The sequence below is a fragment of the Cnephaeus nilssonii genome, assembly GCF_951640355.1.
Source record: "Cnephaeus nilssonii genome assembly, chromosome: 20".
Classification (NCBI taxonomy): Eukaryota; Metazoa; Chordata; class Mammalia; order Chiroptera; family Vespertilionidae; genus Cnephaeus; species Cnephaeus nilssonii.
In genome coordinates, this window is record NC_137091.1 from 47,563,066 (window position 1) to 47,582,847 (window position 19,782).

At 43.0% G+C, this 19,782-nt stretch overlaps 1 protein-coding gene across 2 annotated transcripts in view; it reads left to right on the forward strand.

The window, feature by feature from the left end:
* Positions 1–7,347: 7,347 nt before the first annotated feature.
* Positions 7,348–19,782, forward strand: part of LOC307116662 (uncharacterized protein) — a 34,633-nt gene continuing 22,198 nt past the window's right edge. The window contains exons 1-2 of one of the 2 annotated variants that reach the window (XM_079800808.1): positions 7,348–8,387; positions 9,356–9,482. The gene's annotated coding sequence lies outside the window, so the exon portion shown is untranslated. Of the gene's footprint in view, positions 8,388–9,246; positions 9,483–19,782 lie in introns of those variants that run through there. The other variant, XM_079800809.1, reaches the window with a different exon arrangement.

Genomic DNA, 19,782 nt, shown 5'->3' on the forward strand with positions numbered 1-19,782 from the left:
TACATGCCCCCCTACTGGGGATCAAGCCTGCAACCCAGGCATGTGCCCTTGACTGGAATCGAACCCAGGACCCTTCAGTCTGCAGGCTGACTCTATCCATTAAGCCAAACCAGTTAGAGCCCGTTGCCCAGTTTTTTAATTGGATCATTTATCTTCCTTTTATTAAGTTGTATGAGTTCCCTGTAAATGTTGGAGATTAAACCTTTATTGGTGATAACATTGGCAAATATGTTCTCCCATACAGTGGTCTTCCTTGTTTTGTTGATGGTTTCTTTTGCTGTGCCAAAGCTTTTTTTTTTTTTTTAAATGTAGTCCCATTTGCTTATTTTCTCTTTAGTTTCCATTGCCCTAGGAGCAGTATTGGTGAAGATATTGCTTCAGCATATGTGAGATTTTGCTGCCTGTAGATTCCTCTAGTATTTTATGGTTTTCTGTCTTATGTTTAAGTCCTTTATCCATTTTGAGTTTATTTTTGTGTATGGTGTAAGTTGGTGGTCTAGTTTCTTTTTTTTTTTTTTGCATGTATCTGTCCAATTTTCCGAACACCATTTATTGAAGAGACTGTCTTGACTCCATTGTATGTTCATGCCTCCTTTGTCAAATATTAATTGAGCATAGTGGTTTGGGTCGATTTTGGGGTTCTCTATTGTATTCCATTGGTCTGTATGTCTGTTCTTGTGCCAGTACCAGGCTGTTTTGAGAACAGTCGCTTTGTAATACAGCTTGATGTCTGGTATTGAGATCCCACCTATTTTGTTCTTCTTTCTCTGGCACCCCTATTATGTAGATGTTGTTTCATTTCACTTTGTCCCAAAGTTCTTTTAGGCTCTCCTGCTTTTTAATTTTTGTTTCTAGAAGCTGCTCTGCTTGGGTATTTTTTCCTACCTTGTCTTCTAGCTCACTGATGTAGTCCTCTGCTTCTTCTAGTCTACTGTTTGTTTGTTTGTTTTAATAAATCTTTATTGTACAGATTATTACAGTTGTTCTTCTTTTTTCCCTCCATAGCTCCCCTCCACCCGGTACCCACCCCACCCTCTGCCCTTACCCACACACACACACTGTCCTCATCCATAAGTGTATGATTTTTGTCCAGTCTCTTCCCACACTCCCCACACCCCTTTCCCCCCGAGAATTGTCAGTCCACTCCCTTTCTATGCCCCTGATTTTATTATATTCACCAGTTTATTCTGTACATCAGATTTTTTATTCACTTGATTTTTAGATTCACTTGTTGATAGATATGTATTTATAGTTCATAATTTATATCTTTACCTTTTTCTTCTTCTTCCTCTTCTTAAAGAATACCCTTCAGGATTTCATATAATACTGGTTTGGCGGTGATGGACTCCTTTAGCTTTTTCTTATCTGTGATGCTCTTTATCTGACCTTCAATTCTGAATGATAGCTTTTCTGGGTAGAGTAGTCTTGGTTGTAGGTTCCTACTATTAATCACTTTGAATATTTTGTGCCACTCCCTTCTGGCCTGCATAGTTTCTGTTGAGAAATCAGCTGACAATCGTATGGGTGCTCCCTTGTAGGTAACTAACTGTTTTTCTCTTGATGCTTGTAAGATTCTCTCTTTGTCTTTTGCCCTTGGCATTTTAATTATGATGTGTCTTGGTGTGGTCCTCTTTGGATTCGTTTTGTTTGGGGTTCTCTGTGCTTCCTGGACTTGTAAGTCTATTTCTTTCACCAGGTGGGGAAAGTTTTCTGTCATTATTTCTTCAAAAAGGTTTTCAATATCTTGCTCTCTCTCTTCTTCTGGCACCCCCATAATTCAGATGTTGGTATGCTTGAAGTAGTCCCAGAGGCTTCTTACACTATCTTCATATTTTTGGATTCTTTTTTCTTTTTGCTTTTCTGGTTGGGTGTTTTTTGCTTTTTCATATTTCAAATCTTTGACTTGATTCTTGGGATCCTCTAGTCTGCTGTTGGATCTCTGTATATTATTCTTTATTTTAGTCAGTGTATGCTTAATTTCTAGTTGGTCCTTTTTCATATCCTCAAGGGTCTCACTAAATTTATCGGTGGTTTCTAGAAGATTCTTTAGTAACCTTATAACTGTAGTTTTGAACTCTATATTCAGTAGTTTGCTTTCCTCCATTTCTGTCATTTGTGAACTGTTTCTTTGTCTCCCTATTTTGGCTGCTTCCCTGTGTTGATAAAGTGGTTTCGTGTGCTAGGTGTCCTATTGGGCCCAGTGGCTCAGCCTCCCCAGTTACCTGAGGTGGACACTCTTGGTGCACCTCTTTGTAGGCTGTGTGCACAGTCTTGTTGTAGTTAAGCCTTGATTGTTGTTGGTATCACTGGAAGGAATTGACCTCCAGGCCAATTGACTGTGAGGATCAGTTGTGTCTACAATGGAAGAACTTCTGTGGTGGAGACAACCTTATGGGGCAAGACTTGCTTCAGTGGGGCTTTAGTGATCACTGAGTCTGCCCCCTGAGTATGTCCCTTATGGATCAGAGGAGTTGTAATCTGGATGGTCCCACTCTGACCACTGGGTACACTGGCTTTTGGATCTCCAAGGGGTTGCAAATTTAGCCTCTGCCCAAGGCCACCCAGCAGGAGCTATGCAGACATCTGCAGATTCCTCTTCTTTGGGTTTTGGAGGTGCCCAGATGAGGCCCAGCTGTGAAGCAGTGCAAGGTGCTGTGGAGCCTTGGCCCTTGTTTTGGAAGTTCTGGGGCTCTCTGACCCTGCTGCAGTTTGTTAGGTTATTATAGATTGTTATGGGCCAGGCCATTCATATGCAAAAGCCTCTATGCACAGCTTGGGTGGGGAGGGGTCTCAGGGAATCAACAGGGCGGAGCAAACAGCAATGGCTGACTGTCAGCCTTGCCCTAAGAGGCCCCCAGGTCTTAGTGTCCCACAGTAATCACTGCAAGCACCTCTGAGAGAAAGTCGCCCTCGTGTTCCGGCCCAATGCCAAAAGGTCCAGTTTCTCCCCATATGAGTCTGGGTCCCCAGAATCTCGCCTGGAACTGGAGTTCAGAGCAGTTGGGAGCTTGTGTCTCCCTCCTGATTGAAAAAGATAACCGCGTACTCAGTTGCCAGCCCCTTTCCTTGCTCCAGCCTTTGTACCTCTGCACTTTACTTCTGCACCTTCGCTCCTCATCTGAGTCTCAGTGTGCTTTTCTCTTTCCTTCTAATTGTAGAATTTCCACTCAGCCAGCCTTCCTATGGTTCTGGATGATGTCCGTTTTGTCTTTTAGTTGTCTACTGTTGGTGCTTTCTGTTGAGTTCTTTATAGCAGTGATGTCATTTTTCATTTCCCCTTGGTTCTTCTTCATTTCCTCTTGGTTTTTACACATATTGTTGAATTTGTCTTCCAGTCTTTTCAGCCACCTTATGATCATTTCTCTGAATTCTTTCTCTGACAGGTTGTTTGCCTCCATTTCACTTACTTCCTTTCCTGGTGTTGCCTCCTTTTCTTTCAAATGTGGGCTGTTTCTTTTGTCTTCCCATGATCTCTTTTCTCCGGGTATCTGGTTATGAAGTTCTCTCTCTCCTTCTCATAGGCAAAATCTGACCTTTCCATGAGAAGGTGCAGAGCTCCTCCGAATCCACGTGTTCACGCTGCTGATTGGGGACTGGTGTTCCTGGGTTTGCAGCTGTTCGCTGGGTATTGTTGTTGTAGATTCCTGGGATTTTTAGGCTTCCAATAACATCCACTCTCCCCTTCAAGATGGCGTGGTCTCCGCGTCAGAGCCCGTTGCTCCGGAAGGGATTTCAGCAGCAGTGGAGGCTGCCCTGTCAGGAACCTCGTCTGGCAATCCCCAATAGTCCCTTGGAGTATAGCTGTCCCTCAACTCACAAATAAACACTCCCCGAGCGACCACACACTCTTCTTTCGTTCTCTCATTCACACACTATCTTGCAGTCTGCCTTCCCATTGGCAGCCATCTTCAACTCTAAATTGAGTGCTATATAATCTTTTGGTAGAATGAGTTTGACTGCCTTCCTAGGCTTTAAATATTAAGACAAGTTGTGTTTATTTTTACCTAGAGTTGGTTGTAGGTGATTCCAATAGGCCCTGGAACGCCACAAGATCTTCCTACAGTGGAGACTAGGAACCAATTTCTTAAGAACTAGGTACTGGGTATCTCTTCTACTTTAATCTCTCTCTGGTTAAAAGGCCTCCTGACCCATGGCCCCCTCTTGAGTTTCCGGTTCATCCTCATGGACCTGGAGACTACATTTCTTCTAATGAAGACTTGGAAGGGAAGCAAGTTGGAACCCTCCTGGCAAAGACCCTATCTTGTCTTGCTTATCACAGAGACTGCTGTTCAGACTGCAAAGCCAGGTTGGACCCATTGTACACGGATTAAGGGCAGACACACCTCAACTTGAATAGCCATACCAGGACATATCCACTTGAAACTGACCCCAAAGACTGAGCTGTCTTAATAATCATCATGTACTGAGTTCTATTTGCTTTAGGGATCTGGCAAATTGTAGGGGCTTGCAATGTGGGCTGGGGAAAGGTGTACAATCCAGATCATGCTGACCCAGCAAATTTATTGGTTAAAAATAACTTGAATGACTTGGATATTTCAGCCTTTAGGTAAAAAGATTGGCTTGGACTAGATTTAGGAGTAGATGTCACAGGACAAGATCCCCTAGACCACTGCCACCACCATGCAAATCCAAGTAGGATATAAGGGAATAAATACCTGAGTTGAATGGATTAAATATCCTGTAGGCACCGTAAATAAAAGCAACTGTTAATGCTTGCGGGGCAGGAAGGATAGAAGCCCAAGTGGTCCCATTCCCATAAGGATGGACCTCAGACAGTAACAGGATGGAATATGTACTTGCCTGGTATTGTAAGACCCCCAAAAGGAGACCCTTACTCTGTCCCACGAATCGACGGCAACCCCAATCAACCGCAGGAGGCGTCACTTGATGCAAACAGCAAGAGGCTTTATTCCAGCGCGCTGGGGCTCAACTCGTGACTCACGCAGGAGCAGAGGAGTTGAAGGCCCAATGCAGAGTCTTACAAGCTTATAAAGGCGAAAACTATAACCTGGGGCGGGGTACAATGTAATTCGGGGAATTTCTAAAGAGGAACTGGGCTTGTTTGCAGTAAGTTTTACAATAGACCTCCTGACTTAGTCAGTTGTTCTTATCTGATAACCCTACCTCCTATTTTTCTTAATTGTTAGCACCTGTTGCTCAGAGCTGTTTCCTGGAACAGTTTAAGGCCTTTGTTCCCAGTACTGGAAAAAGGGGGTTTGTGGAACAGTTTAAGACTTTTGCTCCCAGTACTGGGAAAGGGGGTTTGTTTAGAGCCTCTGTTTTGTTCTCTCAGTATCAGGAGGAAACTGTAAGTCTTGCCCTGTTGTTCCCATTCAACAGAAGGTAAAGAGCTAAGACCCCCTTTCCCCCCAAAACAATCCAGCCATCCTCCAACGTTAACTATACCTCCTGCCTCTCAAGTGGGGAAACAAAAGTCTTCGGAGTTCATGAGAAATTTATCCAGAAGCGTAAATGTCTGAGTATCCTCAGAATCCAGTCATGCTGCACTTTTGATGCCCCCTGCTGATGTCTGGTGGTGTTATGGGGGACCCTGACTTGTTGCCTTGCCCAGCAAATGGAGTGGAATTTGCGCTCTGATAAATTGACTATCCCTTTCACGTTGGCATATCGTCAACCTTTTTCAACAGACAGACTAAGAAGAGGAGCGAGTCCGGGGGGCTCCTTTGGTCCCCATAAACACACAGATCCCCTTGGGGTTCCAGGAGGGGTGCCAAAGGAGTTTAAGTCTAGAAATCAGATTGCCGCAGGGTGTGAAACTGTCCTGTGCTGGTGGCCCACTCTGAACAAGAATGTGGTAGATTAATTCTATTTACTAGAACCAGCTAAGGCTCATTAACTACACTCAATATGTGATCACATTGAGATTGTCTAAAATGTCATCTAACCTTTCATCATAAATATGTCTGTAAAGGAAAAATTCCCTGTCAGTACGCTAATTATAATAGCATTTTCACATAAACAAAAACACCAAAAAAACCAAAACAACAACAACAAAAACACCAATGACTTTGTCAGAATGCAATTTGTCAATTTACCAAACTTCCAAACATGTAAGAATTGTTTTTGAAATTATTTGATCCAACTGATGACAGTTGCCGGAAAGAAAATTCCTAATGGTATGGTACAATGCTCTGAAAAATGGCAATTTTGCACTTATTTTACACATTACAAGCAAAAGAGGAGGCATAACGGGGTTAACGTGAAATACATGGGTGATACATTAGGGCGGCAGGAGAAAGAAGAGGGAGGAGTGACCTCTAGGATTGGACAAAAAATGATAGACACATGCTTCTTTTCCATAGGTGGGTATGCAACTGCACAACCAATGGGTCTCGTCAGCTTGTCACTACTTGAGCCGATTAAGCAGAGACAGGGTTGAATCATAGATGAACATTTATTCCAATACTGCCAGCAATACGAGAGGGTAGCAGGTCATCCATAAAATCTGCTCCGCCACCCACGTACGCCAGCTGCTTATGTGGGGTAGGACAAAGATCACATAAGGATGCCTGTCAGGCGTGGCTCAGGATTCAATTCCCTGGCAGGGGACATGTGAGGGAATCACTGGGTCTCCAGTGTGGGGTGTGCAGGGGGCAGCAATGGATGATTGTCATCATTGATGTTTCCGTCTCTCCTTCTAAAATCAATACCTTTCTCTCTGAAATCAATAAAAATATATAATTTTTAAAAAGGTTACATAAGGAAGTAGAGATTATAAGCATGGTGAAGGAGGCAATGGGGGCTCTGGTGGGACCCCATTGTTTGGGCAACAAGATCGTTAGTCTTTCCATGATAATAGGCAGTTCTTCAGTGAGAATGGATCACTTTCTAAGGTTCACTCCCAGGTCCAAGGTTGACCCCCAGTTCCAGGGGGTATAAAACTCCTAGCAGGTTAGAAAGTCCTTTCTGTAACCAGAAAGAGGCAATCACAGTTAACATGGGATGATTAATATTTCCTATAACCATAGCTAGTCTTTGCTTCTAGGAGGTACAGGATAGCTAACAGTCAGCAATTAACATGATAACAGTAACGAGGAGGGGGAAACTGTTGCAGTGTTTGTGGTTTGAAGGGTGGGGGTGGTGAGAAGAGGAAATTATTTGTTAATTCCAAAAGCATGTTAACCGGTAATGTTATCCAAGATGTAAATAGATTAGAGATGGGCTCAGTTAAGGTGAAGATTGACATTTGTTAGGGAAAAATACTCAAGGATGTGACTATCACTATGAATTGCTTTTAGTTAGAAAATTTTAATTTCAGACTATCCTGTGTGGTTACCCTAGGTCTCTGAGTTGGTAAGGCTACCACTCAGGCCTCCATGGAGCTTGTCAGGTTTAATGTGGCCCTTTTTTGTTCACAAATTCTCCCACTTTTTCCAAAATGTATTTATTCTAATTGATGTTAAAATTATAATGAAACAAAAGAGTTCCTTCATCTTTTCTATTTCAAAGGCTGGGCCTCCATTCTTGTGTTATATTTGTCAAATACATATACGATGGTGTAAGTAGGTCATCTATATGATAAAATTTTTCATACTCTTTCATGCAGGCATTCCTCTGTAATTATGAGTGCTATATATGGATCACAGATAAAGTGTGTGTGCTTTTAAATATGGTTTTTAAAACATTGATTTCAGAGATAGGGAGGGAGAAGATAGATGGAGAGACAGAGTAACAATGAGGGGAGAGTATCCTTGATTTGCTGCCTCCTGCATGCTTCCTACTGGGGATCAAGCTTGAAATGAGCATGCACCCTGACAGGTAATTGAACCATGGCCTCCCAGTTCACTGGTCAACACTAAACCATTCAGTGACATTGGCCATGCCGGCTTAACTCTTGACCAAGAAAAGATGACAACTTTCTTTAACCATATTCCAGATGTCTCTCCTGAGGACGTGACATTTCATACCCCTGCAGTGATGATCTCCGTGTTTTCTACAGGAGTGATGTGGGGGGGAAAAACCCTGATCACTTTCTTGGACTCAATGACTACATTACCCAGAACACCCTGCGTGGAATACAACAGCTTAGCCAATGAAAGGTCAGAAAAGGTGTTTCCAGCGAAGCTTAAGTCGAAGGGGCGGGACTTCCGGCATCCTCTCTGCGGGCATTTTGACTCCACCCAGCTATGGAGGTTCCAGATCAGAGATGTCCCGACTGGGAAGGCGCGAGAGTCGGGGTGCACACAGCACACGCGCGAGTGTGAACCTCGGGGTCCCCACCCGGGTGAAGCTCCATGGCCCCGACAGGCACCGCCATTCCCGCGTCGGCCGCTTCTCCCGCCGCTGCCCCCGGGCTCCGCACACAAAGTCCGATGGCGGCGCCCGCCCAGAGGCGCGGGGCTGAGGTGAGTGCGCGTCCCCCGGGCCCTCGCCGCCTCCTCACACCGAACAGGACCGCCCGGGTGCGGGCGCCTGTCCCGTCCTGCAGCTCAGTCCGCGTGGAGGACCGTGAGGAAGGCGGAGGGGAGAGGAGCGTTGTGGCTTCTGAGGCACAGCCAGTGCAGGGCGGAGAGGACAGGGCTGACTGGCATCTGAGGTTCCCTGAGGGTGTGGGCTGTGAGGATTGGCGGACAGATCAGAGGCGGCAGGGAGGACGTCACAGACTCATTGGGGCTTTTCGGGCTGTGGAGACCCTCAGAGGACGAGTGGTTCAGCCTCAGGCTGCAGTACAAGCACTCTGGGATACCACATGCCAAGTTCATGGTTGGTTTAATGGGATGGAGTAGGAAGGAGACAGAGCTGAGGGAGTGAACTTGGGGTCTGAAGATAGGAAGGAGGTAGACATTACACAGTGGTGAGCACATCTAGAGAAAGAGGACGTGTGAGCTGATGGTGCTGGGGACCTGGGGTGGAGACATAAGGGGGAAGCCTAAGCCCTGGTTTGGTTTCGTCCTGGAGGCATGATCTGGGAGACTAGCTTGGCAGGAAGGCTGGGGCCCTGCAGGCATGGCCCAGAGCTTAGATGCATGCCCTCCCAGGCCCCAAACCCTCTGCTGTACCTGAGGGCAGTAACAGTGAGTAATGGGACTGTGATGAGAGAGCAGCCTGCAGTGGCATTAGGGCCTGGTGTGCACACTAAACTGGGGAGCCCTGGAGGAGGTTGAGGGTGGGAAGCTGTGTAAGGAGTAGGATTGTGGGTTCTCAGAAAGACAGCTTTGGTCTCAGTAGTCTCAATTCTGGGAGTTTAAAAATGGCTGCGGAGTAAGTGGATGCTACCCAGACACACTCCCAGGACCAAATTGGAATTACAACTAAAGTACAAAAAGGAAATAAATAAAAAATTCTGAATAATCAATTGTCTCCATTCTGACAGGTTGGCGTGACCTTTGAGGACATTGCCCTGTACTTCTCCAGGGAGGAATGGAGCCTCCTTGATGAAGGTCAGAGACAGCTGTACCTGAATGTGATGCTGGAGAACTTTGAACTTCTATCCTCCCTGGGTAAGACCCTCACTCTCACCAGTGACCTGGGCTTGGCTTTATATATCCTCGTGCCCCTTTAACCCCGGATGTGCTCTGTCCTCACTGCTTGACTTTCAGATTTTGGGCCCTTGCCGTTCTTGGTAGGCCTGGTTTGTTTGCTCTGCCCTTTTCTTTTTCTGCAATCACAATACCTCCTGTACTGAACTCCTAGGGAGAGATTTGTGATTGATAGTGTGGCAGGGAACCTAATGGATTCCTCCTTGATTAGTGAGGAAAAGCATTCTTTATAATCCTGTTGTTCATTTGTACATATTTCTGGGGAAATTTTCTTTACATCTTTAGCCTATTTTTTTGAAAATTGTTCGATGTTTCTAACTCTGTATCCCTCTCCCTTCCTCTCTGTAAAAAATCAATGAAGTATAAATATATTTCATTGATTTTTTACAGAGAGGAAGGGAGAGGGATAGAGAGTTAGAAACATCAAACAATTGCCTCCTGCACACCCCCCACTGGGGATGTGCCCGCAACCAAGGTACATGCCCTTGACCAGAATCGAACCTGGGATCTTTCAGTCCGCAGGCCGACGCTCTATCCACTGAGCCCAACCGGTTTTGGCTTGAAATATATTTTTATTGATATCAGAGAGGAAGGGAGAATGGGAGAGAGAAACTGCAATGATGAGAGAATCATTGATCGGCTGCTTCCTGCTCACCCCTTGTGGGGATGGAGCCTGAAACTTGGGCATGTACCCTAACCGGGAATCGAATTCTGACCTCCAGATTCATAGGTTGATGCTCAACCACTGAGCAACCCTGGCTGCACTAGCCTATTTTTTTCTTCTTTCAGTTTTTTAATTTTATTTCAAGAAAACTATTTTAAATATACATTTATATGCAATAAACATCAATTATCCAAGAAAAATGAACTTATATATAATATTATTAATATTTCAAGAACAAAGGGATTTAAAGTATATTACCAAAACTGTATCACAAAGGTATACGAAATACTAAAAATCTTCAAAGAACAGGATTATTTCTATTATATTCTATGGTATTTTTCCCCCCTCTGGCTCTATTTTTGTTCATAAATTTATGTTGTTCATTATATTCCAAAAATGAGTGAGATCATATGATATTTCTTTCTCCAACTAGCTTATTTCGCTTAGCATGATGCTTTTATTTTATTTATTTTTTAAAATATATTTTATTGATTTTTTTTACTGAGCGGAAGGGAGAGAATAGAGAGTTAGAAACATCGATGAGAGAGAAACATCGATTCAGCTGCCTCCTGCATACCCCCTACTGGGGATGTGCCCGCAATCAAGGTACATGCCCTTGACCGGAATCGAACCTGGGACCTTTCACTCCGTAGGCTGACTCTCTATCCACTGAGTCATACCGGTTAGGGCAGCATGATGCTTTTAAAATCTATTTTGTCGGATATGAGTATTGCTACTCCAGCTTTTTTGGTTTTCCATTTACATGGAAAATATTTTTCCATCCCTTCACTTTCATCCTGTGTGTGTCTTTTGTTTTGAGGTGGGTTTCTTGTAGATAGCATATAGCTGTATCATCTTTTTGTATCCGTTCAGCTACCCTACACCTTTTATTGGAGCATTAAACCATTACATTTAGAGTCTTTATTGAGAGATACTTATTTATAGCCGTTTTAATTCTGTATGGCTAGGTTTCTTTCTCTCTTCTTCTCAGCAATCCCTTTAGCATTTCTTGTAATGCTGGCTTGGTGGAGATGAACTCCTTGAGCCTTTTTTGTTCTGGGAAGCTCTTTATTTGACTGTCTACTTTGAATGATACCCTTGCTGGATATAGTAATCTTGGTCTCAGATCCTTGCTTTCCATTAGTTTGAGTACTTCATGCCATTCCCTTCTGATGGGAAGTCAGGTGTCAGCCTTATGTGAACTCATTCGTCGGTAACAGTTTTCTCTTGCTTCCTTTAAGATTCTCTCTTGGTCTTTAATTTTTCTAGGCTATTTTTTAACCATATTTTTTGGCTAATGTGTCTCTTGAATACCTTCTATATTTTATATATTAATTTTTTATTACATACAGGTACTCACTTGTGTTTATGCATGTGCTTAATTTTGCTTTGCGGATATTTTGAGGGTTTTTTTTAGTTTGGTTTTAATATATTTTTATTGACTTCAGAGAAGAAGGGAGAGAGAAAGACAGATAGAAACATCAATAATGAGAGAAAATCATTGATTGGCTGTCTCTTGCATGACCCCTACTAGGGTTGGAGCCAGATACCCAGGCATGTGCCCTAACTGGGAATCGAACCTGGGAAATCATGGTCCATGAACCTGGGTCCTCTTAGTCCATGGAACAAAACTCAGTTCACTGAGCCACCACAGCTGGGCTGTATTTTGTGTTTGTTTTTTTTTTACAAATTGAATAGTTTTAGCAATCCTGCCTTCAGGAAGTTTAGTGTGGCCATCTCTCCAGCAGTATCAGATGGTGTTTATCTTTGTGAATGTAAGAAATACTCAAACCTGGAAATAATTTTTGTGAGTTTATTTGGTCCAAACTTTCAACCGTTGCTAGGAAGCAAGATCTCAAGGCATTGATATAATGCTCCTGAGAATCGCAGTTTTGCACCTTACTTGATACATTACAATCAAGAGAGCAGACATAGGTGGGTTATATGAAATTCACTGGTGATAGGTTAATGAGGCAGATAAGAGCAAAGCGGGGTTACTTCTGGAATCAGATAATAAGTAAAATGATAAATCTTTTACATAGTTGGGTACAGGATAACTAATAATATTAATATGATGAAAATAGCAATGGGAGTATTTGTACTCTCTGCTGTGGTGCATTTGTTGTGCCCTGAGGAATCCCGAAAAAGGGAAGTTACTCTGACATTCCAAAGGGATGTTATCATAGATGCAGAAAATGATAGTCAGGCTCAGTTAAGGTCAAGATTGACTTTTGTCGGTGAATATTTTAGCTGAGGACATGTCTACCTGTCATTAGCTGCTTTTAGTTAGAAAGTTTTAATTTCAGACCATCCTTTATGGTTATTTTAGGTCTCTGAATTTCCCTGAGCTTGTCACTCTTTACTGATAAAATATTTTTCACACAGAGTAGTTGTGTTTTTATCAGCCTCCAATATAGTGTTACCATGTCTTTATTATTTATTTATTTAAAAAAAATATATATTTTTATTGATTTTTTTACAGAGAAAAGGGGAGAGGGATTGATAGTTAGAAACATCAGTGAGAGAGAAACATCGATCAGCTGCCTTCTGCACCCGTCCCCCCCACTGGGGCTGTGCCCACAACCAAGGTACATGCCCTTGACCGGAATGGAACCTGGGACCCTTCAGTCCGCAGGCCTACGCTCTATCCACTGAGCCAAACCAGTTTCGCTGATATCTTTATTATTTAATTGGAACTCCAAATACTTGGGTGAATTCTTTCTGTATCTTGATATTTGCTTTATTGAGGAGATCTGAACTGAATCCATAATATCTCCAAGCAGTATGTTCATATAAGACTTGCAAGTATTTTGTCCCATCCTGTAGATTGCCTTTTAATTTCATTTTGTTAATTGCTGTTGTGATGTGAAGACGCCTTTTCATTTGTTGTAGTTCAGACTGTTTAGTTTTGCCTCTTTGTCTGGTAGTTGGTGACACATCCAGAAAATCATATCCAAAGCTAATGTCCAAAGCTTTTTCTCTGGGTTGTCTTGGGGTAGTTTTAAGTTTTAGGATTGTCATTTAATCATTTTATGCAGTTTGAGATCATTTAAAAAATTTTTAAAAATATAATTTATTGATTTTAGAGAGGAAGGGAGAGGGAGAGAAAGATAGAAACATCAATGATGAGAGAGAATCACTGATCGGCTGCCACCTGCACGCCCCCCACTGGGGATCGAGCGCGCAACCCAGGCATGTGCCCTTGGCCAGAATAGAACCTGATACCCTTCAGTCCGCAGGCCGACACTCTCCATTGAGCCAAACCAGCTAGGGCAGTTTGAGATAATTTTTACCAGTGGTGTCCAGTTTTGTTGTTTTACCTGTGAATATGCACTTTTACCAGCACCATTCAGTGAAAAAAACCATCTTTTCTTTCTTCTGTGTCTTGTGGTTTTTGTCAAAGCATACTTGAATGTATGTGCCTGAGTTTATTTCTGTCTTGTCTGTTCTGTTCTATTGGTCTGTGTTTCTGTTTATTCCAGTAACACACTGTTTGGTTGCTTTGGCTTTGTAATAGATTGAAGTCAGGAAGTTTGATGCCACCAGGTTAGTTCTTGCTCAAGTTTGCTTTTGCTATTCCAGGTCTTTTGGTTCCATACATTTCAAGATTCTGTTTTTATTTATTTGTTAAATACCATTGGGATTATCATTGGGATTGCTTTTAATCTGTAGATTGCTTTGGGTAGTATAGACATTATAAGGGTATTAAATTTCAAATCCTAAAGCACAGATGTTTTTCCATTTGTTTGTGTTTTCTTCCATTTTTTCATCACTGTCTTGAATTCACTGTATAGACCTTTCACCATTTTGGTGGAAGTTATTCCTAATTATTTTATTGTTGATTATGTTGCAAACTTAACTACTTTCTCATTTCTCTGTCAAAGAATATATTGTTAATGTGTAGAAATGAAACTGATGTTTATGTGTTGACTTTTACATCCTGTAACCTTTCCAAATTTTATTTTCTTTAATATTTTTATTTATTAATTTTAGGGAAAGGAAGTTAGACAGAAATAGAGAGGGAAACATTGATCTGCTATTCCACCGATCTCTGCATTCATTGGCTGTCCTCTTTGTGTGTCCTGAAGGGAGATCAAACCCACAACCTCAGGGTTTTGGGACCACACTTTCACTGATTGAGCCACCTGGCCAGGGCTCAAATTTGTTTATTAATTTTAGAAGCTCATAGTGGGATCTTGACATTTTTCTCTATGTAGACTCACATCATCTGACAACATCTCTTAAGCCTTGTGGCTCATAGTGTCAGGTGTAATATCTTTATTTCTTTTTCTTTTTTCATAAACGCTTCTAGCTAATTTGAACTATGCTCTTTTTTGGTTTTTAAGATTTTGAAATTTAATTTTTAGAAAAAGGGAGAGGGATAGTGAGAAACATGGAAGTGAGAGCAAAACATTGATTTCCTGCCTGTCCTGTATGCCCCCTCCCAGGGATGGAACCTGCACACTCAGCATTTGCCCTGACCAAGAACGTAATAGGCAACCTTTTAGTACATGGGATAATGCCCAACCAACTCAGCCACACTGGAGAAAAACCTTATAAATGCAGTAAATGTGGGAAATCTTTTGCCAGGAGCACTGACCTTTTTCATCATCAAAGAGTTCACACAGGAGAAAGGCCTTATGAGTGCAGTACATGTGGGAAATCTTTTCCCAGGAGCACTAACCTTCGTCTTCATCAGAGAGTTCACAGGGAAGAAAAGCGTTATAAATGCAGTGATTGTGGGAAATCTTTTACCCGGATCACTGCCCTTCAAGGTCATCAGAGATTGCACACTGGAGAAAGGCCTTATGAATGCAGTGAATGTGGGAAATCTTTTACCAAGAGCACTAACCTTCGTCTTCATCAGAGCGTTCACACGGGAGAAAAGCCTTATAAATGCAGTGAATGTGGGAAATCTTTTGCCAGGAATGTTTCCCTCCAAGGTCATCAGAGATTGCACACTGGAGAAAGGCCTTTTGGGTGCCGTGAATGTGGGAAATCTTTTACCTGGAGCAGTGACCTTCGTCGTCATCAGAGAGTACACACTGGAGAAAAACCTTATAAATGCAGTAAATGTGGGAAATCTTTTACCAGGATCACTGACCTTTGTCATCATCAAAGAGTTCACACTGGAGAAAGGCCTTATCAGTGCAGTGCATGTGGGAAATCTTTTACCTGGAGCAGTGACCTTCGTCGTCATCAGAGAGTACACACTGGAGAAATGCCTTATAATTGCAATGAATGTGGAAAATCTTTTACCAGCAGCACTAACCTTCAAGGTCATCAGAGATTGCACACTGGAGAAAGGCCTTATGAGTGTTGTGAATGTGGGAAATCTTTTACCAGGAGCACTAACCTTCGTCTTCATCAGATTGTTCACACTGGAGAAAAGCCTTATAAATGCAGTGAATGTGGGAAATATTTTGCCAGGAATGTTTCCCTCCAAGGTCATCAGAGATTGCACACTGGAGAAAGGCCTTTTGGGTGCCGTGAATGTGGGAAATCTTTTACCTGGAGCAGTGACCTTCGTCGTCATCAGAGAATACACACTGGAGAGAAGCCTTATAAATGCAGTGAATGTGGGAAATATTTTACCAGGACATCTCACCTTCATGAACATCATCAGAGAATTCACACTGGAGAAAAGCTTTATGAGTGCCGTGAATGTGGGAAATCTTTTATCAGTAGTACTGTCCTTTCCCGTCATCAGCGAGTTCACAGTTGAGCAAACCCTTATAAATGCAGTGAATGTGGGAAATCTTTATCTACTAGCACTGCACTTCAAGGTCATCAGAGATTGCACACTGGATAAAGGCCTTATGTGTGCAGTGAATGTGGGAAATCTTTTACCACTAATGAATCTCATACATTTTAATGCCTACATTATGTAAATTCCCCCTAAGTGTTTTTGTGGGCATTTGTTTTTGTTGCAACCATATGTAGTTATGTTTCGCTTTCTGAAATACTTAGATGTGTTTCCAGATCTATGTCACTGCATAATTTTGTTACTTAAGGTATTTCATCTGTACCACCTATATGGTCCTATAGACGGTATCAATCAGCATCCTCTTTTGCCCAGGGAAGCTAACTCTGTTGTCCAATTTGTTGGACTAATTAGTGTTATCCCCACAAAACATAACATTGTAGAGGAACTGCCCATTTTTAGAGACACACATTCCCTAGATGCCAGTGATGAATTTATTGAGTGCCAAACTAATCAATGGAAGAACTGCCAATCTTATGTCTATTTGGTTTGTAAAATAATGAAGGCTTTTTCCTCAGTCTTCTTTCATGTTGGGTGTTCCATTTACTGTGTGGGTTAGCTTATAAGGAGATCTGAGCTAGCCAAACATGATGAGGTGAAAAACTTTGATGGGGCCTCAAACATTCTTTGCCGTTGATGGAACAGTATGGTGTAGAAAGTAACTTAGCAGTTTTTGCCTAATTTTCATGGCTGCCATATTTTCCTAAGAAACAATGTGGATTGTGGACTCTCTTGTCCTCATGTGAGGATGGAAGCTTTGAGGCAAAGAGATCACTCCAAAGAGGGGTTAGCTGTGACAACATCAAGTATATTTTCGAGCTGCGAGAATATTTTTCGTTTTCAAGGGTTGCCAATATATTTGAAGGCTATCTCTTTCCATGTCTTGCAGAGGGCCATGTGCCCTAATGCCTTCAATTCCATGGGCAACGGTCACTGGTTGGAGGACCATCGCAGTTAGAGGAAACATTCTCACTATATAAACACTGGTCTTATGTGTTTTGGAGGGGACACTAGCCCATTAGATGTCATGTCCCTCATCTAAACGTGCATCCAGGAATGTTTCTGAACAAAAGTGTACAGGAGCGTTGTTTACACAGACCTGAGGATCTGAGGCATGTTTATCTTCTGTGGACACACTCATTCTCTTTGATTATCACCAAGAGATTTGGTGGATTTCTGAAGCCTCTCAGATGTTCACCTCAGAGCCATGCGTGCGCTGGCAAAAAAACAAGGACAGAGGCAAAGGGTGTCTGTAGTTCATGGATGTGGCTTTTATGATTCAACCAGCATTCTTGTTGGTTTGGTGAAAGTTCTTCATTGTTTGTTACATTTCCTGTCACTGAGGGAAGACAGTTGCCCAGAGGGTATAACAAGGTGGATTAAATATAGATTTGCCAAACCTGTTTTTCCAATACAGTGGAACATACACAGTTTTTAATCTGGAACCATTTTTGAAACCTTTAATGAGTAAAATACATGTGTTTAGTATAGTATTTCATAAATCTTGATGTGTGCTTGAAACTGAAACCATCATTATACTCATAATACTGACCATGTCTATCACTGTGAACTGCTTCAAGACGTTTTTAAGTCTATCCCTGTTCTTCACAGCTTTCCAAGTATCCATTACTTTACATCCCATTTTAACAGATGACTGCGTTTTCTAAGTATTTTTCTGCTTTAATTTATATTTCATAAATACTTGGCGTTTTAGTAAAGATATATTAGTAACCCATCTTTTTCTCTGATAAGTATTCTTACCTTTCAATATATCACCAATAGTTTACCCATTTTTATGAATATTGCGTTATTTCTAATCAAGCTGGTACAGACATCCTATATAATAAAGAGCTAATATGCTAATTAGACCGAACAGCAGAATGACCATCTGCACGAACTTCTGGACAAAGCCCAGGCTGTGAGGGGCTGTGAGGGCGGAGCCCCTTGCACAAATTTCATGCACCGGACCTCTAGTTTTTGTATAGGTCTTTATATGGATACTAGAGGCCCGGTGCACGAAATTCGTGCACGGAGGGGTGGGGGGTGGTGTCCCTCAGCCCAGCCTGCACCCTCTCCAATCTGGGACATCCCTCTCACAATCCAGGACTGCTAGCTCGCAACTGCTCGCCTGCCTGCCTTCCTGATTGCCCCTAAATCTCTTCTGCCTGCCAGCCTGATCACCCCCTAACCACTCCGCTGCCAGCCTGATTGATGTCTAACTGCTCCCTTGCCAGCCTGTTTGCCCCCAACTTCCCTCCTCTGCCGGCCTGGTCACCCCTAACTGCCATTCCCTGCAGGTTTGATTGCCTCCAACTGCCCTCCCTTGCAGGCCTGGTACCTTCCAACTGCCCTCCCCTGCTGGCCATCTTGTGGTGGCCATCTTGTGTCCACATGGGGGCAGGATCTTTGACCACATGGGGGCATCCATATTGTGTGTTGGAGTGATGGTCAATCTGCATATTACTCTTTTATTAGATAGGATAGAGGCCTGGTGCACGGGTGGGGGGCAGCTGGTTTGCCCTGAAGGGTGTCCTGAATCAGGGTGGGGTTCCCTTGGGGCGTGGAGCGGCCTGGGCGAGGGGCCTGTGGTGGTTTGCAGGCCAGCCACGCCCCTGGCGACCCAAGCAGAGGCCCTGGTATCTGGAATTTATTTACCTTCTACAATTGAAACTTTGTAGCCTGGAGCAGAGCCAAGCCTCCTGCTTGGACCGTGGCTGCCGCCATTTCTCTTGGGATTGATGTAGCTTCTATAATTGAAACTTTGTATCCTTGAGTGAAGGCCTGGGCCCGCCAAACTGTGTGGAAAGCTTGGCTTCTTCTGTTGCTGGGGAAACCCAAGCCTCCCTTCTGGTAGCCATGTTGGCTGGGGTTAATTTGCATACTCGCTCTGATTTGCTGGTGGGCGTGGCTTGTGTAGCGGCATGATGGTTAATTTGCGTATTACTGTTTTATTAGAGAGGATGTTTCATTTAACTTTGGTTTAAATTCCATCATAATCTAGGTCCTTGTGTAGATGTCACAGGACAAGATTCCCTAGGCCACTGCCACCACCATGCAAATCGAAGTAGGATATAAGGGAACAAATGCCTGGGTGAAATGGATTAAATATTCTGTAGGCACCCTAAACAAAAGCAACTGTTAATGCTTTTGAGGCAGGAAGGCCAGAGCCCCAAGTGGTCCCATTCCTATTAAGATGGACCTCAGACAGTAACGGGATGGAATATGTCCTAGCCTCATACCAGGAGGAAACCGCCTGGGGAAACGCTTCCTGTAAGTCTCTTGCCCTGTTGTTTCCATTCAACAGAGGTAAAGAGCTAAGACCCCCCTTCCCCCCCCCCAAACAATCCAGCCCGTCTTCCAACGTAAACTATACCTCCTGCCTCTCAAAGTGGGGAAGAGTGCTCAGAGTTTATGAGAAGTGTATCCGGATGCGTAAATGCCTGAGTATCCTCAGAAGCCCATCGTGCTGCACTGTCAATACCCCGTGCTGATGTCTGGTGGTCTCATAGGGGATCCTTCTTTGTGGCCTTGCCCAGCAAATGGAGTGGAACTTGCACTCTGATACAATTGGCTATCCCTTTCATGTTGGCATACCTAAACCTTTTTCAGTGGACAGACAGACTAGGAAGAGGAGAAAGAGTCCAGGGGGCCTCTTTGATCCCCATATACACACAGATCCCATTGGGGTTCCAGGAGGAGTGCCCAGGAGTTTAACCTTTTTCACTCGGATGTCGAGTGTGACTTGACACGGTTAGCATCGGTAGCAGCTCTTTTTATACTCTTTGAATGTATCAATAATTTGAAATATTAAAAAATCCAAATAAATAAGTTTG